A 19120-nucleotide genomic window follows, 5' to 3' on the forward strand; every position below is an offset into this window, starting at 1 on the left:
TTTTATCCTTTCCCTCTCAATTTAAGAAAAATTTCAAAACATTAATCACCTCAAAGAACAGTATCATAAAAAATAAAATTATTCCTGGGGTCTAGAGCATGATATTTTTAGTTTTCACATTATTACTTCCTATCTCTTCCCTCTCCAATACATTCTCCACACAGCTGCCCATTAATATTCCTAAATTCCAAATATTTTCATGATGTCCCTGAGTTGCTCAAGAACCTTCAATGCCTCCAAATTGACATTATAATAAAGTAGGATTTGAAGCTAGAAAGGAATTTATAGGTCATTTAGTTCAAGCCCCTCATTTTACAGATAAGTAAAACGAAGTCCAGAGAAGAAATTCAAACTCAGAACATTTTTTGTGCAAGCTGGTTCCAATCTAATTTTTCCAGATTGATTTCACGTGATTTCCCACATACTCTTGACCCAAACTGATCTCCTTAATCTTTCCTGTATCTGAAATTCCATCTTTTACTTGCTTGGATGTATGTTTCCCATCCCTGGGGTGCTTAGGCTCTTACCCCTCTCACCTGCATCTCTTGAAAGTACCTTTAGCTCCTTTCCAAACTCAGTTTAAGGGCCATCTCCTGTAAGAGATCTTTCATGATTCTGCAGTGGTTAGTATCCACAATCTCACTGAAAGCACTCTTTATTTTGAATTTACCTAGGTCCATTTGACCTCCTCTTCTTCCATCCCTACTGTTTAATGGACAATAAACTCTATGAGGGCAGACTTTTTTTTTTTGAGTGAGGGTGAGGGACCTTGTGTCTACTCCTCTCAACTTCTATCACCTGACACATAGTAGGAACTTAATAATTGCTTGTTGAATTGCTCTGGGTTTTAGAAAGAGGTGTTTTACCCTGCTTTTTGTGACTGTTAAGCAGCAACCCAATGGGGGAGCAGATCAGTGCTTTGTGAGTCAGGGATTCCCTCAAAGCCTGGCCATTAGTTAAATCTGTTTCTTAGACGAGACAGGACCACATAAGGGAAAGGGAATAGGGGATTCCTTGCTGCTCCCCCTCCTCCCCTCCCCACCTCCTTCTATTTGGAGAGCTTGCAAACAAAATTTGTTTCCTTTTGTCCTTTTCCACTCAGCAAATATCGACTTTGCCCCCCTTGGCCCTGAATGGAACTGAAACAAGCTTGGCTAATCTTTGTTTAAAGGCTTTATCGCCAATCAGTCAAAACAACTTGGGAGGAGTGGGGAGTAGGGGGGAGTGGTGGACTGGGACCAATCCAGAATGGTGGCCAGTCCTGGCTGCTCCCTGCAGCTAGCTGCACCTAAGCCAGCAGAGGAACTCCTCAACCTGTATCTGTATGCCAGCCTGCATTGATCAGGCAGCTAAGTAACTTTTTTATTATTATTTATTTTAAGGCATGTCTAGGCTACACTTGAAAACCAAGTGATCCTGAGCGATAATAACACAGCTGACAGTTAACACTGTACCACCCTGCTGAGGCCAGAGGAACAAGGTAATTTTCCTGAGAGCTGCATTAGAAAGCATTTGGTAAAATGGTGTAATCGAGGCAGTTGGCGTCCACAGCTAATTCCCCTGCTGGGTTTTCCATGGAAATGATACTGAGTATTCCTGTGGAGGGTAGATTTTGCTGTCGGTCCCTCAGCATCCAGTTTCTGAGCACACTGCATAGGAAAAGAAAGCTGGCCTGTCAAAAAGGCCCTGCTTTTTGTATATTTATCTCATAACTGTGATAAAAGCAAGCCTGCCAACCTCAGAGAGTCCCTGTCAATGAAGAGGGAAATCAGATGGGGAGGAAGGTGAAGAAAGTAAATCATGGATTAAAAAAATACAAGGGGAGGAGGAAAAGTGAATGCTGAGCCTGGATTTTGGGAGCAATAGAAACATTGCGGCCAGAGTCATCTCTCTCACCTGCCACTTGGACCATACTACCTCCCTCCCACAAATCCTCTAACAGCTTCCTAATATCCTCTACATCAGAGTTAAGCTCCTGACTCTTGGCTTTGTGACCCTTTATCGGTCCAACCAAATCGGCTTAATCTCTTTTTCTCTGCCTGTCTTCCTATCAGCTTCCTACATTTTGCCTTCCCCTTCACCTCCAAATTCGACCCTTTTGTATAATTCTTGTCTTCTAAGCTCATTCTGCCTGTCCTGCCACCTTCTTTTTGGACCATCTTCTCCTTCTAACAGAAATCATTGTAATTTCTCCAAAAGTCCTTACAGAGCAGAGTGTCTAGTCCAGAAGTTCTTAACCTGAGATCCATGCATAGAGTTCAGGGAGTACATACATGGATGGAAAAAAGATACATTTTTATTTTTGCTAATCTTTAATTAAAATATAACATGTCCTTTAGTTATAATTTTTATTTACTCTGAGAAGGGATTCACAGATATCACTATACTGCCAAAGAGATCCATGACCAAAACCAAACAAAATATATCCCTTGATCCAGCACTGACTCTCAAGTTAAAAGGATTTGAGTCAACCCTGATTAGCCCCCACCTCCCCCATCCCCCCAAAAAAAACCAAGAACAAAAACTCTGATTTCATCCAACAGCCTTATTTGACAGAGGCAGAAACAAGCCTCACAATATTGAAGGATTAATCTAAGCATACCAGCTGGCTAATTAGTTAGAGAGGCAGGAGTAAAATTCAGGTTATAGGATCATCAATTTTTAGTAGCTGAATATCGAAAAGAATGAGAGAGAGGAATTTCCTGACTTGGAATCAGGAAAATGCAAGATCAAATCCTGTCTCCTACACATACCAATTGTATAATCCTGGGCAAGTCACTTAATTGCTCTCAGGTTCATTTTTCTCTTCTGTATAAGGGAGATAATAATAGCACATAGCTATTGTTGTGAGAATAAAATGAGATAAATGTAAAGGGTTTTGCAAACCTTGTTATTGTGGTATGTCTGACTTCCCATGAGCCCATTTGGGGTTTTCTTGGCAAAAGTACTGGAGTGGTTTTCCATTTCCTTAGGTTATTTTACAACTAAGGAAACTGAGGCAAATAGGGTGAAGTGACTTGCCCAGAGTCACATTGCTAATAAGTATCAGAGGCCACATTTGAATTTAGGAAGATGGGTCTTTCTGATATCAGGTCTGGTTAATCCATTTTGCCACCTTGCTGTTCATTGCAGATCTATATAAGTATTATTACTATCTCCATTTTACAGATGAGAAACCAGAGTCCGAGAGTGAGGCTGTATAGAAGTGCTATATAATTACTAGGGATTATTATCTTAGAGCTGAAGCAGACCTTGGAGATCTTTTGATCCTTCATCCCCACTTCTATAGATGAGAAATCTGGACAAGTGGCTTATCAAAGGATACATAGTTAAATGCAGAGAATCTTAGTATTTTAGAGACAGAGAGGGAAACTGAGGCCAGAGAAATTGAGTGTTTTTGCTGTACCCATTCTGGGAAGCAATTGAGAACTATTTTAAGAATATGACTAAAATGTCCTTGCCCTTTAACCAAGAGATCTCACTACTCCACAAATGCACCCAAGAGAGGAAAAAAAAGAAAGAGATGAAAGTTCTATAGACATCTGTGTGTGTGTGTGTGTGTGTGTGGGAACACGTTCTGTGAGAATTGGGAATGAAGTAGATGCCCATGCACCAGAGAATGTCTAAACATGTGAATATAATGAAATATTATCACACCACAAGAAACCGCAAATAAGAATACAGAGACTCAGGAAGACTTATGGGAACTGATACATAGTGAAACCAGCAGAGCTGGGAAAATAATATAAAGAATGACAACGTCATAAGTGGAAATACAAGAAGGTGAATCTGAATGACTGAATGATTTCTAATTAAAATAGCTTGTTGAAGACATAAGGCCCTGAAAAAAGAAAAAAGCAAGAAAATATTATCTTTCTCTCTTCACTGGAGAAGGGTGAGGGATTATGATTATAGAATATTCTTTGTACTTTGATATATTGCTTAGTTTTTATGGGACTTTTTTTTGGTTAATATGTTGCTTAGTTTTGTGGAACTATCTTTTTCTCTTTTTATTTGTTATAAAGGTTGGCTTTCTGGATAGGGTTATATTTGAAAACTAAGGTGATATGAAAACAAAAGATAGCAATAAAAATTTTAAATGTTTAAAAAGTGAATTCCAGTATTAAAACCTGAGCATTTTCATTTTCTAACCTAGAAATTTTCTTTCAGGAATGACCTTGTAACCAACAAGCCATTTACCCTTCAAGGGATAGATTAAGTTTAAAAGCAAGTTTATTCATAATTTACTAGATGGTGAGCTCGGTGAGGGTGATGATTGTGCCATTTTCCAGTTTTTCTTTTTTTCTTTTTTAGCTTCATTACCAACCACAGTCAGCATTAGTTGAATTACACCAAGGTGACAAAACATAGAAAATTTATATGCCTAGAATGTCTTGTCTTGTGTGGGTGTCCAGGTCTCTTTAGGTGGGTGGGCTGGTCCATTTTTGTAATTACCCACGAGGCTGCTGTAAATATTGGTCTCTCTGAGAAGTGTCTGCCATGTGAACAGCAGGCGGGCGGTCTCCTGAGAACACCACACAGCTGACTGCACAGCTGAGAACTGTTGCTCCTTTAAGTGGATCTGCCCGACTTCTTAAAGTGTAGTCTTCGCACACACGCCAAGCTCTCTCTCTGGCAGAGTAGGAGACCTTCTCTGGCAATCAGCGTTTTTTCCACGCGCTTTAATTGTTTGATTTCCCCAATTGAGTTTGTTCAGGTCTCATTAGCCTGATCCAGAACCACAATGGAACCATTTTGGCTGGAGCCTGTGATGGGCTGAACTATGGGCTGAACTGAGGGCTGTTCCTCCTAACGAGTTGATAGGTCGTTGTGAAAGAGTTGGTAATAAGAGAAACCTGGATTTGATTCCCAATTTTGCCATTTACTGACTGGGTGAATCTGGACCAATAAAGTTACCTCTTTGAGGATCAATTTTTCTGAACTTTTTAGAATTAGTAATCTATGAGGTCCCCTCCACTTCTAGAAGTGGGATTTACAATCCTTATTTGTGCTGACGTGTTTCTTCTGAAAATACAGATCCTGTAGCTGTTCTCCAGGACCTCTGAAGTGTGGGTACAATGGAAGGCATACTGGCTCTGGAGTGAAAGGATTGTGGGCTCATGTTCAATATTATCTGCGTGACCTTAGGCAAACTTCAGTTTTCTTATCTGGTTTGGATGGATGGCTTCAGAGTTCCCTGAGATAAGATCTATGATACTAGAAATATCCTAGAAACTCAGAGCTTTGAGATTTTCTGAAGGACTTCGTCATGAAGGCCCAAGTTCTAATCTTGCCTCAGAAATTATAAATTGTATGATCAGAGCAAGACATTTGACCTCTTTCAGCCTCAATTTTCTCTCCTGTAAAATGGGCATGATAATAATAGTACCTACTTCAAAGGGTTGTTGTAAAGATAAAATGAAATAGTATATGCTTCTTACAATACTATATCAAATCCTAGTTATTCTCACTTATCACCAATTATAGTGTTCAAAGAACAGACTGTTAATATGTTTGGTTTTTGAGTCGTGGTTTGCTGAAGGCGAATTTTAATTTGCTGTGAAGTATGTGATCATTGAGAGTCAAAGTGAATGGATTGTTTTTCTGCTCTTGAATAATGGGTTAAATCCTGCCTTTGACACTTAATGGATATTTGATGGATACTAACCAAGGCACTTTCCTTCTTAGTCTGTTTCCTAATCTGTAAAATAATGGAGGATAATAATAATATTTACCATATAGCCTTGTTGTGAAGATCCAATGAAAATTTATATAAAATATTTTCAAGCTTTTTTTTAATAGGAGCAAAGAATTGAAGACTTGGAAATGTGATATTTTATGTTTCTGGAAGGTTTCAGAGCTGATAATATGTCAGAAGTGAAGTTTTGACCCAAATCTTTCTGACTCTGAGGTCTGCTTTCCTACTCATTATGACTTGCTGTGTTGGTTATAAGCAGCTATTATCTTTCAAGAAATATCAGATCTCCACATTGAAAGGAATCTCAGAGTCATATAGTCCTACTTGTGTTGGGGAAGAAATCTCCACTAAGACATGATCAGTAACTTGTCATCCCCTAGTTCTAGAATTTGAAAAAACGAATTCAAATGCTGCTTTTGACATCTATGACCTCAGGCAAATCACACAACCTCCTTTTCCTTCAGTTTCATTATCTTGAAAATGAAGAGTTTGGACTAGATGACTTTTCCCTTCCAGTTCTACTTCTCTGATTCCCTCAAACGGAATTCAGTACAACAAGTGATCATCATTTGCCTACTCTAGGTGCCAGGCAAGACCCAGAAATTTAGATAACATTATAACCTAATAAAGACCTGAAACACCAAATTTAGAAAGATTATGATCTAGCAGGAGCCTGACACACCAAACCAGATAACTCTAAAAAACAAGATCATAGTGTATATGGGTCTAAGCGAGAAAGGTTGTTAACACTGGAGTAATGAAATGTCTACATTGTATTGTGGCTTGAAGTATATACTGGTTAATTAAAACCACAACTTTACTAATGGGGCTCCAGAAATAATTATAGAAACATGAAAATATAATTGGGGTAAGAAAATGGATGGGGCAAGTTAAGCATTCATCTGGGGAAGGAAAGAAAATAAGATTAATATATAGTATCTACTAGATGCCAGGCATTGGGCTTTTTAGAGATACTATCTCACTTGGACCCTTGGGAGGCAGGTATTATTATTATCCCCATTTTAGTTGAGGAAACTGAGGGAAATAGAGATTAAATGGCTTGTCCAGGGGTATAGCTTTAAATGCCTTGTACAGTTAGGGCTTCAGGTATTCAGTAGGTCCTGAAACAAAGACAGATGTAAGGTGATTAAGACCTAACCCTAAAACTTTTATTAGCAAGTTTTGAAACCACTTGCAGGCAGGTAAGAAGTTTTATTATTTATCATTTAGTTTTTAAAGCACTTATAGTGGATACATCTGAAATGTATAATCTTTGGGCTGTATAATTTACAGACTTTGAATTTTGCAGATTTAGGATTAAGTCACAGATTGAGATCTGAACACATGAATTTCCATGTTGCTTCTCCCCAGTCTTATTTTTCTCTATCCCTTCTCCCCTTCTCTGATAGTTTTTATTTTATAAAGGCTTTTTTATATTTTATTTCATAAGAATTATCTGAATTGGTAGGTATTGCCCTACTGCAGATAATGAAACTCAGAGTTTGAACAACTTATCCAGTTAATCAGGCATTTTATTAAGTACTAAGTACTAACTGACGGTCCAGAATCAGTCTCTCTCCTAACCTCTAGGTACTGTTTGAGGCACTGGGGAAAGGAATATAAAGAATGAAACAACTTTTCACTGCAATGGGCACAAATTTTAATGGAGGTTATAACAAATATATGTAGCATAAATAGAAACAAAAATACAAATTTACAATGTAGTTAAATGTTACCTTTTCTCCTTGAAATACTCTCTTCTCTCTAAGTTTGTAAGACCCTTTTCTCTCCTGGTTATCTTCTTTGACTGATCATTCCTTCTTAGTTACCTTTGCTTATTTTTCATCTGGGTCATAACTAATAACTGAGGGTATCCCCTCAATATTCCGTCCTGGGCCCTCTTCTCATTTCTGCCTATGCTCTTTCACTTGGCAATCTTATGAACATCCATGCTTTTGATTTCATCTCTATGCAGACGATGCTCAGATTTATTTGTCCAGAATCACTCTCTCCTGACCTCTAGTTTTATACTTTCAACTGCCTGTTGAATATCTCGAACTGGATATCCTATTGACTTCTTAAACTCCATATGCCCCAGATAAACTCATTATCTTTTCTTTTTTTCCCCTGTGTCTCTTATTACTTTGGAGAGTATTGTGATGCTTCCAATCGTATGGACTTGAAATGGAGGTGTCATCCTTACCTGCTTACTCTCACCCCCCTTCCCCATCCAAACTGTTAGACAAGTCTTTTCAACTATTTAATTAAAAAAAATTGTAAATCAAAGAAACCAAAACCCCTGGCATAGTGCCATACATATAATAGGTATTTTATAATGATTATTCCTTTTCTCCATCCCTATATCACACTGGAAACCACAGTTGTAGAGGTAGTGATGTGGTACTTTGCAAAGAATCCTAGGGATTGTATAGATTTCGTGTCTTCTGCTACATGAGAACCTGTATAACCTTGGGTCCATTGCTTAACCAACCTTCTGGCTTTCTGTTTTCTTATTTATTAAATGAGGGAGGGAGAGGGAGAGGGAGAGGGGGAGGGGAAGGGGGAGGGGAAGAAGGGGGGAGAGGGGGGGAGAGGGGGATTGGACTTTTAAAGTCCCATCTGTGCTCGAGGCTTTGATCTTTCTGCCAGTCCTAGATTCATTGTTTTGGAGTAGTGAGCATCAAGGCACTAGAGAACTGGCTGGGGAACCAGGCTATGTGGTGACTGGAGGAGTAAGACCATTCATCCCCTGGTGTTTTAACATAAATGTGCTAGCATCTTTATCTTTCACTCTGGAATAATGTATCTCCATTATGCTAAAGAGTTAAAAAGCAAAGTCAGTGCATTTTAGATAAGCATTTCTTAATAGGTTTTTATTTCAGCTTTTGGAAACCTGAAACTCAAGTCTGGGCCTTTCCCAATAATTTTTTTTCCAGCATTGCATGTTCATGATGATTGGTTTACTGGAGAGGTGCCCATAACCTCTGGACTGCTGATTCATTTGATTTTTACAGACCAAATGAATCAGAAGACATTTTTGAAGCCCCTTGATGCTCATGGGGTGGTAGGAGGGGATGGAGTAATGAGAAAGCTCAAGTAGTATATTAAAAGTCATTTTCTACTGTAATGAAAGTTCCTTAAGCAACAACATTATTTGGGCAATATTCAGACCATGCTTCCATACCAAGATGGCCACCTGACCCAAGAGAATGAAAGCCTGTAGCAGTTCTTGAGTTCTTAGCCTTTTGAACTCTAAGATAAAATAGTCCTTGGTAGGGTGGAGAAAGTCTTCTCAAAGACCTCCTGGCAGTGAAAGAGGATGTGATTTTAAAAATAAAAGAAACTGGGTGTCATCTGGTTCACCACCTTCATTTGTGAGAAAAGGAAACTGAGACCCTTATTTTAAGCAGTAGATTGAAGAATTATTTTTAAGAGAATCATGGCTGGGGTTCAACTCTCTAGTTTTCAGGTCTTGCTGATGGAAAATTAAGTCACTGTACTTTTTCTTCTAGTTACAACTTGCCTTTTGGGAACAGAAGCCGTATTTTCTACATGCCTTTTCTAACATCATTTTTGGTTAATCTTCAGAATGTTTCTCAGGAAATGACATTCAGAATGATAGAGCCCTTGAATACAGCTCATGAAGAAGAAAGGAAGGAAACAGATGTTTATTAAACACTTGCTGTATGCCAGACACTTTACAAGTATCATCTCATTTGATCCTCATTATTCTCATTTCACAATTAATAAAATTAAAGCAGACAGGTAAAGGGACTTGCTCAGGGTCACACAACTAGTTAGGGTCTCAGGCTTGATTTGTTGATAGGTTTTTCTGATTCAAGACTCTAGGCACTTTGCACTGTGCCACCTAGCTGCCATAATGAAGAAACTAAACTTGATGATTTTCGAGTCCTTTTGCTTTTGTGAATGTGGACAAGTAAGTTCCTCTTTCTGGATCTCAATTTTCTCATTTGTAAAATGGGGGATAATTATACTTCTAGAGAGAGATAGAGAGACAGAGACAGAGAAACACACACACACACACACACACACACACACACACACACACACACACACACAGAAAGAGAGGAATCTAAACCTTAAAGTAGACATAAATATATAAATAGGTATTTATTATACTCTGCCACTATGGGCTTTATTTGCTGTCCAATTACATTATACCCCCCAGGAGGCCTATCCATTGGGAGATTTACTCCATGATTCTGAAACATAAGAGATATTTGCTGAAGATATCAAATCCCCATATTTAGTTGGCTAAATTCTGAGAGTTTGATGTGGTAGATGTGACAACTCTTCCTTTGTTTCAATTTAAGTTGAAGAGTATCCTGTTAAAGAAATCCTCCTCTCTCCCCCACCCCCAACTAGATAGATTCCAAATGCCAGCTTCACATGTTGGCATTTCAGGCTTAACTGAATTCTATTTTGTTCAAATTGTAGTAAAATCAAGACATTTTTTCCCCTGAACTCCTATATTCTCTTAAACTTTCACTTGCCATGGAAATGCTTGGTGACAGGTAACATAGTGAAATTTCTTGATGGTAGAGAGTGAGATTTGATTAATATTTTCCCACCTTGTGGTTCACAAAATCCCAGTTTCTTGTAATGCGACTTAGACTAAGAGAAAGTTTGGATATTAATATGATTTTTTCCTTCAAAAATTATCAAATATGAAAATGTGTATCAAAAAAAGAGGTTTTCTTCTTCCTTCATTTTTTTGTTCCAAAGATCTATGGAAGAGTCCTTGAAGATCATTGAAGATGAGTAAATTGAGGCCCAGTGTGGTTACATGACTTGGTCATTGTTACACTGGTAGTGAATCAAAGAACCAAGATTTGAACTAAAGTTTTATGATTTCAAATATGATATTTCTTCCACTCCCACTTGACCCAAATGTCAAAGTTTTAAAGTTATTGTTCTGCACTAAAAAGAAGGGGAAAGAGCTCTATTTTCGAAGTAAAAGGAAAACAAAAAGCAGGAATTATTCTATAGAAAATGTAAGATTTGACCCTGTTTTCTTAACTCATTATTGTTCAAGATGAGAGAAACCTTCTCTTTGCCCCCCCCCCCAACTTCTATTTCCCTCCTTTTATTTTCCCTCTATTTCTTCAAAGAAATTAGTTCTCTCTTAAGCTAATTTTCCTGGTCAAAGGCAGATGGTGGAGGGAACAAGAGAAAGGGAGGAGAGTAAGAGTTTATAGAATGGTCAAGAGGGAGTGAAAGAATAAGGGTGATTAAATATGGGTATCAATACCAGGAATGTCTTTGTAGGTAGCAGCTGTTCAGTTTCATCAGCATACTTCCTCAGAGAGATCAAGAAAAAGAGAAGGCGCAGATTTGAGATTTCTGACTTTGGAGAAGCTTCTAGTTTCATAATGAAGGCCAGCTGCACAAAGGGTAGGGGCCAATCACATCCTTGCCAGAACTAGGGGATGGCATGAGCTCAGTAGCTATTTGAACAAATGGCTTCCTAAAGCCTTCCAGGAAGAAAACCCAGGTGTAGTGGTGGTGGTGGTAGTGGGCAGTCGATTTAAAACCTTGTGATATATAAATTATTTAGACTTTATTTTATTCATTTTATATGGGAAGAAAAAAGATAAAATTATTAAAGTATATTTTATATAACTAATTTTATTTACATTTTATATTTGAACACATATTATTTAACTCATTGCTTTAATCATTTTGATTTGCTTTTTTCTTTCTTTTCCTCTGCTGCTGCTTCTTCAGTTTTTCTCCTCACTTGAAATAATTTGTCAGTTATGAATTTAATAACTATCAACAAAAATAAATATCCAGATAGAGAAACAGGGCATGAAACCTCATAAAAATAAACAATGTTGAAAAACTTGAGAACTCGATCAACACAATGACCATCTGTGATACCAGAGGACTCCTGATAACAGGCTACTTATGTCCTGACACAGAGGTGATAGACTTTGAGTAAAGACTGAGACACATTTAAAAAATTTTTCATACAGCTAATTTCAGGAATTTGTTTTGCTTCACTATACATGTTTATAACAGTTTTGTTTTTCTTTCTCAATAGTGAGGGGGTAGAAGAGAAGGTAGGAGATAAAGTGGGGAAATTTTCCTTGATTGAGAAAAATACATTTTTTAAAAGTATATAAATTTTTTTAAAATCTCCCATAAGTTTCCCGAGTTTAACAAAATAGAACCAAGTGCATTATAAATAACAAGCAAATAAAACATAAATTTTTTCTCTCTCTGTTCCCTTCTAGGAATATCTGAAGTTTTTTTTTTTGTTTGTTTGTTTTGTTTTTGTTTTTTTTCCTATTTTTTGTTGTCTTCTTTCCTTTTCTCCAGCTGTGACGTACACTGTTCTGGTTCTGCTGATTTGGCCATTCAGTTTTAATTGCAGATATTTATAGAAAAGGTGAATAAGGCATAGATGATGCCAGCATGCTACGTACATATCTCTGTGGGGATGCTATTTATCCAGAAGGGCTGGGCATTCTGGGGAATATCTAGAATCTAAGGGTTTGCAAGTGTGCAAATTTCCTTGGCATGCTACTTACTTGGCTTATAGGGAATAGATGCTTTTTCCAATCATGATAGAGTGAGATTTTACTTCACACTTTATTAAAGTGGCAAAGATGATTAAAAATAGAAATAGTCAGTGGTGGAGAGGCTGTGAGAAGTTAGGTGTACTAATAGACTGTTGGAGCTGTGAATCGTTCTGATTATTCTGATAGCCATTTGGCATTATGTGAGAGAAGTTGCCAAACAATTTGTAACCTTTGACTCACTGGTCAAAAAAAGTCAATGATCAAAAAACAAAACAAAAACAAATACACTTCCACGTGTACCAGAATACTTGTAGCAGCAAAAAATAAATAAATATAAATAAAATGAGAGCCCATTCATTGGAAGAACAGTTGAAAAAAGGTGGTACATGAATATAATGGAATATTGGCTGTGAATATGAGAAATTCAGAGAAATGTGGAAAAGTTTTCAGGAGATGATTTCTGCTAAAGAAAACTGAAGTAAGACAATATACAAAATTAGAATTCAGCTTGAATGCAATCTTGATTCCAGAAGATCAATGATAGGGGGAAAAAAAGAAAAAGAAAAGATTTTATTTTTTAATAAAAGCTTTTTATTTTTCAAAATACATACAAAGATGGTTTTCAACGTTTATCCTTGCAAAATCTTGTGTTTCAATTTTTTCTCCCTCCCTCCTTAGCTCCCCCCTTCCCTAAACAGCAAGTAATCCAATATAGGTTAAACATGTACAATTCAAAAAGACAACTCTAGAAGACTTTAATGGTTCCATATTTCAGAAACCATTTCATCTGGCACCAGAGAAGAAACGTAAGGAGCAGCAGGAATTAAATGTCTGAAGTTGAAGGCCAAAAAGCCCAGAAACTCAGGGAAACCAGACAGTAAAGGGGGGGTTTGTTCTGTGGGTAAAGGAAGAAACAATAAACTTATAGGGAAAGCTAGCGAATGAGGAGAATCCCATGTTCAAATGTCAGTTCAAAGAATGTTGATTTGGACTTGAGCTAATTTTATCATATTGCTACCATCCAATTTATTTCCATCACTGAGATGAGAAGGGATGTCTAGTCCCATTTTTGTCATGTTCCATTCCCTATTCAAAAACCTCATTGATCCCTTTAGTTGGTCCTTCAGTCTCCTTCCTCCTCAAATTATCATGGTTACTAACATGCTTATACGGTCTATCGTCAGAGTGGAATGTAAGTTTCTTGAGGACAGGTTCGTTTTAAATTTTTTTTCCTTACAAACTCGTACCTAAAATTGACTCCTAATAACTGATTGGATTGAACTGGGTTGAGATTTTTAAAATAGAGGTAGAAATGAAAATATTTTCATGATCATCCATCATGTAACATTACTAGGAATAAGATTCAAATGCACAAACTTTTGTATCCAAATAAAAGGTTAATATAATGGATAGAAAGCCGACTTTGGAGTCAGAGGACCTAAGTTCAAACTCTGGCACTATCACTTACTGTTTTATATAATCCAAGGCAAGTTATTTATCCTTTCTAGACCTCATTGTTTTCATTTATGAAAATTTTTTGGGGCAGCTAGATGGCACAGTGGGTAGAGCTCCTGAAATCCGGAGGACTTGAGTTTAAATTCAGCCCCAGACACTTAATACTTCCTATCTGTGTGACCCCCCCCCCCCTCGGCAAGTCACTTAACCCCAATTACCTCTGAGGGAGGGAAGCTGGTTCAGGAAGGGAGGGAGAAAGAAAAAGAAAGTTCTAAATTAGATCAGTATTTCTTAATACTGTCATGAATCCTTTTGGCAGTCTGGCAAAATCTATGAACCCTTTCTTAGAACATTATTTTTAAAAATAAAAAATAGTAGTATCTCTGAGGAAAACAGATTTTATTGAAATAGTTATCAAAATTTCTTTTTAGAAAAAACAACTTCATTGACCCCACTTTAAAAAACTCTATAACTTCTAAGGTCATTCCCAGTTATAAATCTATGGTAGAATGACTCATAACTGGTAAGGTCAATATTAGTTCAAGCAGTGACCTACAGAGTTTCAAAAGCACAGACACGATTTCTGGGGGCAGTCCCTTATCATCCTTCTGGGCTTTCAGGGTCCTTCCTCCTTTCTGTTTCTGAAGGCCTTGGTTAGTAATAGTGGTTTGGTGAAAAGAAATAGAAAATCAGGTTAGACATGATGAAATTTTAATTGGAAAGCTGGAGTCTTGCATGTTATAAGTCAATTATATTCATGAATGATAAACTATCGATTGAATCAAGGTACCAACTTTCTTCTGGTTTTTTTTGGACATGACTTGTACCCCAGTTCCTGGCCACTAATATGGAATATTTTTGCTTTTGATTATAAAAGGTTTGATGTGTTGATCAATTTGTGGTAATCCTTCAAACCTGCTGAACTTCAGTTATATTCTTTAATTGAGAGGTGAGTATGGTAACTATACTGCTGAATTCAGAGACCTAGAGTTGAGCCCCACCACTATCCTGTTTGGAGTTGTATAACCTTGGGCAAAAATCACAGACTTTTATCAGTTTTGGTTTCTTTAGTTGTAAGATGAATATAGCTGTTCAGTCCTAAATGTTCAGTCCAGAAATGGCAAAACACTCTAGAATCTTTGCCAAGAAAACTCCAAATAGGATCATGAAAAATCATCCATTACTGAAACGATGGAACAATAATGAGTTCTGTATTTATCTGTTCTCCTTTATAATGACCTGCTACTGGAGAAGCTCTCCAATGATGTGCTACTCTATTAACATTGAAGTAACTTTAATATTGTCGGAAGTGGTGCTGGAAATGGTAGCTACTCTTCCCCTGAGAGGAAAAGGTAGATTTAAAAATAAAATGTCTTAAAAAACTAATTGCCAATATATTTAGCATGTCCCACCTGACTCCTACATAGGAATTTTTACAAGGGCAACTTCCAGCACACAGTTGACTGAACCATTATGAAGTGTTATTTCTTTTTTTATAAAACTTTTTATTTTCAAAACATGCATGGATAATTTGACAACATTGACCCTTGCATAGGCTTGTGTTTTAGATTTTCTCCTCCTTACCCCCACCCTTTACCCTAGATGGCAAGCAATCCAATGTATGTTAAACATGTTAAAAATATATGTTAAATCCAATATGTATAAACATATTTATACAATTCTCTTGCTGCACATAAAAATCAGATCAAAAAAGAAAGCAAATGAGTAAGAAAACAAAATGCAAATGAACAACAACAAAAAGAGGGAGAATGTTATGTTGTGATCCACATCAGTTCCTAAAGTCCTTTCTCTGGGTCTATATGGCTCTCTTCATCACAAGATCATTGGAACTGGCATCAATCATCTTGTTGTTGGAAAGAGTCACGTTCATCAGATTGATCATCGTATAATATTGTTGCCATGGATAATGATTTCCTGGTTCTCCTCACTTCACTTTGCATCAGTTCATGTAAGTCTCTCCAAGCTTCTCTGAAATCATCCTGCTGATTGTTTCTTATAGAACGGTAATATTCATATACCATATATGGTATATGACCATATACCATAACTTATTCCACCATTCTCCAATAGATGGGCATCCACTCAGTTTCCAGTTTCTTACCACTACAAAGAGGGCTGCCAGAAATATTTTGCACATGTGGGTCCCTTTCCCTCCTTTATTATTTCTTTGGGATATAAACCCAATAGCAGCACTGCTGGATCAAAGGGTATGCACAGTTTGATAACTTTTTGAGAATAGTTCTAAATTGTTCTCCAGAATGGCTGGATCCATTCACTGTTCCACCAACAATGTATCAGTGTCCCAGTTTTCTCATATCCCCTCCAAAATTTGTCCTTGTCTTTTCCTGTCATCTTAGCCAGTCTAAGAGGTGTATAGTGGTATCTCAGAATTGTCTTAATTTGCAAGAAAATTTATTTCTTTAAAAAAAAAAAAAACAACAAACGATTTTGATGTTTACAAAAGACCAACAAAACCAGAATGAAACCATATGTTAAATCATAAACTGAAAAACAGTTTAAGAAAAAAAAGCATGGGTTCATTGTATTAACAATATCATTAATAATAGGAGCAACTGGCATTTGTTTATTTTTTTGAAGCTCACTTTAAAAAAGACTGTCTAATTGAAGTCTCTCATTAACAAAATAATAACAATAATAAAAATGAATAGTAATGAAAAGCAAATAAAATTTTTATTTACTTCTCTGCCCCCTTCTTATCCCTTTAAGAAAATGCAATGGAATTTCCGTGCTCTTAAACTTAGTCCCAATCATTTAAAAAACAAAGTCAAAATAAAGAAATAACCAAAAACTCCAAACCAGTAGCTGGACCTGGGATAGGATTTTTTATTTTTTTGGTCCATATTTGGGATTTCATTGATCAAGCTATAAGAAACTCCATTTACTACAGGAGATTGATAAGAGCTGCCAGGGGCCACTTAGCAGTTAAGTGACTTGGATAAAGGGAATAAGAATGAATATAGCACCTTCTGTATAGATATTAAGTACTTGGAACTATATTAAGTGATTTTTTTTATAAATATTGTCTCTTCATGTTATTTTTTATAAATATTGTCTCTTCACATACACTGACTTTACTGCATCTATAGTGATGGGTATAGATAGATAAATGTTATTATTATCCCCATTTTACAATTGAGGAAACAGGCAAACAGATTAAATGACTTACCCAATGTGACACAACCAGGAAGTGTCTGAGGTCTGATTTCAACACAAAATTTCCTGTCTAGAAGGCTGGTGCCCCATCTACTATACCTCCTGGCTTCCACTTTGGTTTTGCTTGCCAAGTTTTCCATATCCAAACAGAATAATCTTTTAGGGATCCTAGAAAATTATGTCTGTTAGAAGATATATATATATTTTGGTTTTTACAAAGCTGAAATGTGAGAGAAAAAAGAAACTCAACTCTGGGGGAATATGAGCTAGTGATGTCCAATGAAGGGCTTGGGAGGGAAATGCTTAAAAATGAGATCTGTAAATTTGCTCTATTGTTCTCTTTATAGCATGCATATTTTAACTGGATTTTGGGGAACTATATTATTTTAATATGTTAGTTATTAGGAAGTAGAGACCATAAAATGTCTATTTAACTTGGAGAAGAGCTAAATTGTGTAGGACACTGCCAAGGACTGCAGGGTGCTAAATAAATGTTATTGATTAAGAAAAAGATTTAGAAGGTAAAGGACCAAAGTACTTATAACAATTTCTGAGATTTATGTATATGTATTTATATATGTATTGTACAGTGTTTTGTGGTTTAGAAAGTAACTTATTAACATTATATCTTTTGAACTTTGTAATAATCCTTTTAGGCAATGCAAATATTTTATTTTTCATATGAGACAACTAAGGCTTTTAAGAGATAAGGAAACATTGCTAGTAAAAGAACTGGTTAGTGACAGGATTCAAAGTGCCATCTTTTTTCATTCTTTTTCTACTTTTTTCTACTACCATAATGCCTCTTCAGAATATTACATATCTCTAGAGCCTTGGCATGCCAAACATACATTTTCCCTATATGACATCTTAGGGTCCTTGGAGATAACACAAGGGCTGAGTGATTCCCTGGGTATGGGGAAGTCCTGGTGTGGTATATAGAGTAGAGACTCCCTTCTATTCTGTGGGAACTCCCTCCACCATATAGGTTCTGGGATACATAGAGCTTAAAGGATTTGACTCTACACTTATGAAAGGTGGTGATTTTGAAGCAAGGTTTTCCTGGTTCCAAGCCTAGTTGTGTCCTAGTGTGAATTTTTCAATGAACATTTACTAAGCATTTGTTATGTACAGAGCTTTGTGCTATATACCATAGGGAATATAGATTGAATATGATCTGCACATTCTCCTTTATATAACAAAATACTACTTAAAAAACCCACTCTGAACCAAAACAATAATCATTAAAGGAATATTTTTCTCAGTTACTTGAATTGTATTTTATTTCTTTTTACATATATATATGCATATATATATATATTTATTATAGCTTTTTATGGACAGAACATATGCATGGGTAATTTTCAACATTGTCCCTTATAATCACTTCTGTTGTAACTTTTCCTTTCCTTCCCTCTACCCCCTCCCCTAGATGGCAGGCAATCCCATATATGTTAAACATGTTAAATTATATCTTAAATACAATATATGTGTACATATTCATACAGTTCTCTTGTTGCACAAGAAAAATCAGATTTAGAAGTAAAAATAACCTGGGAAGAAAAACAAAAATGCAAGCAGTCCACATTCATTTCCTAGTGTTCTTTCTCTGGGTGTAGCTGGTTCTCTTCATTACTGATCATTTGGAACTGAATTGGATCTTCTCTTTGTTGAAGATATCCACTTCCATCAGAATTGATCCTCATATACTATTGTTGTTGAAGTGTGTAATGATCTCCTGGTTCTGCTCATTTCACTTAGCATCAGTTCATGTAAGTCTCTCTGTAAGGAATATGTTTTTTTAAAAAGAAATAATAAGAGGCACAAAATGGTGCTTTTCTCATTCATTAATTCATTAATTTATTCTTACTCTCAAGAAGTGAACTTTGGTTTTTGCATAGATCTAAGATCTATATTAAATAGATGATTTTAATAGTGAACTTTAAATCTCTGATTAAAAAAAAGCTGGGAAAGAGACTGTTTTCTTTTTGTCTTTGTATCTCTAATGCATATATTTTAGGAACTTAATGCTGATGATGGATCATTTGATTAGAATGGTATATATCAAAACTTTTTAAACTGTGGGCCACAATCCTAAATGGGGTCTCATAGCTGAATGTGGGAGATGTGAAATTGATTTATTATAAGTAAATGTTTGTTTTTTATGCCTATTTTGTATATCTGTATGCTGCTGAAAAGGTGTCTCATGTGGAAAAAATTTAAG

The 19120-nt window shown here is 36.4% G+C and overlaps 1 protein-coding gene across 14 annotated transcripts in view; it reads left to right on the forward strand.

Moving 5' to 3' along the window:
• Positions 1 to 19120, forward strand: part of FOXN3 (forkhead box N3) — a 497018-nt gene that overhangs the window by 161989 nt on the left and 315909 nt on the right. Inside the window, exon 1 of one of the 14 annotated variants that reach the window (XM_074289762.1) lies at positions 1460 to 1480. The exons of the other annotated variants lie outside the window; for them this stretch is intronic. The gene's annotated coding sequence lies outside the window, so the exon portion shown is untranslated. Of the gene's footprint in view, positions 1 to 1459; positions 1481 to 19120 lie in introns of those variants that run through there. 14 annotated transcript variants of the gene reach the window in all.

The sequence above is a fragment of the Sminthopsis crassicaudata genome, chromosome 2 (assembly GCF_048593235.1).
Source record: "Sminthopsis crassicaudata isolate SCR6 chromosome 2, ASM4859323v1, whole genome shotgun sequence".
Taxonomy (NCBI): Eukaryota; Metazoa; Chordata; class Mammalia; order Dasyuromorphia; family Dasyuridae; genus Sminthopsis; species Sminthopsis crassicaudata.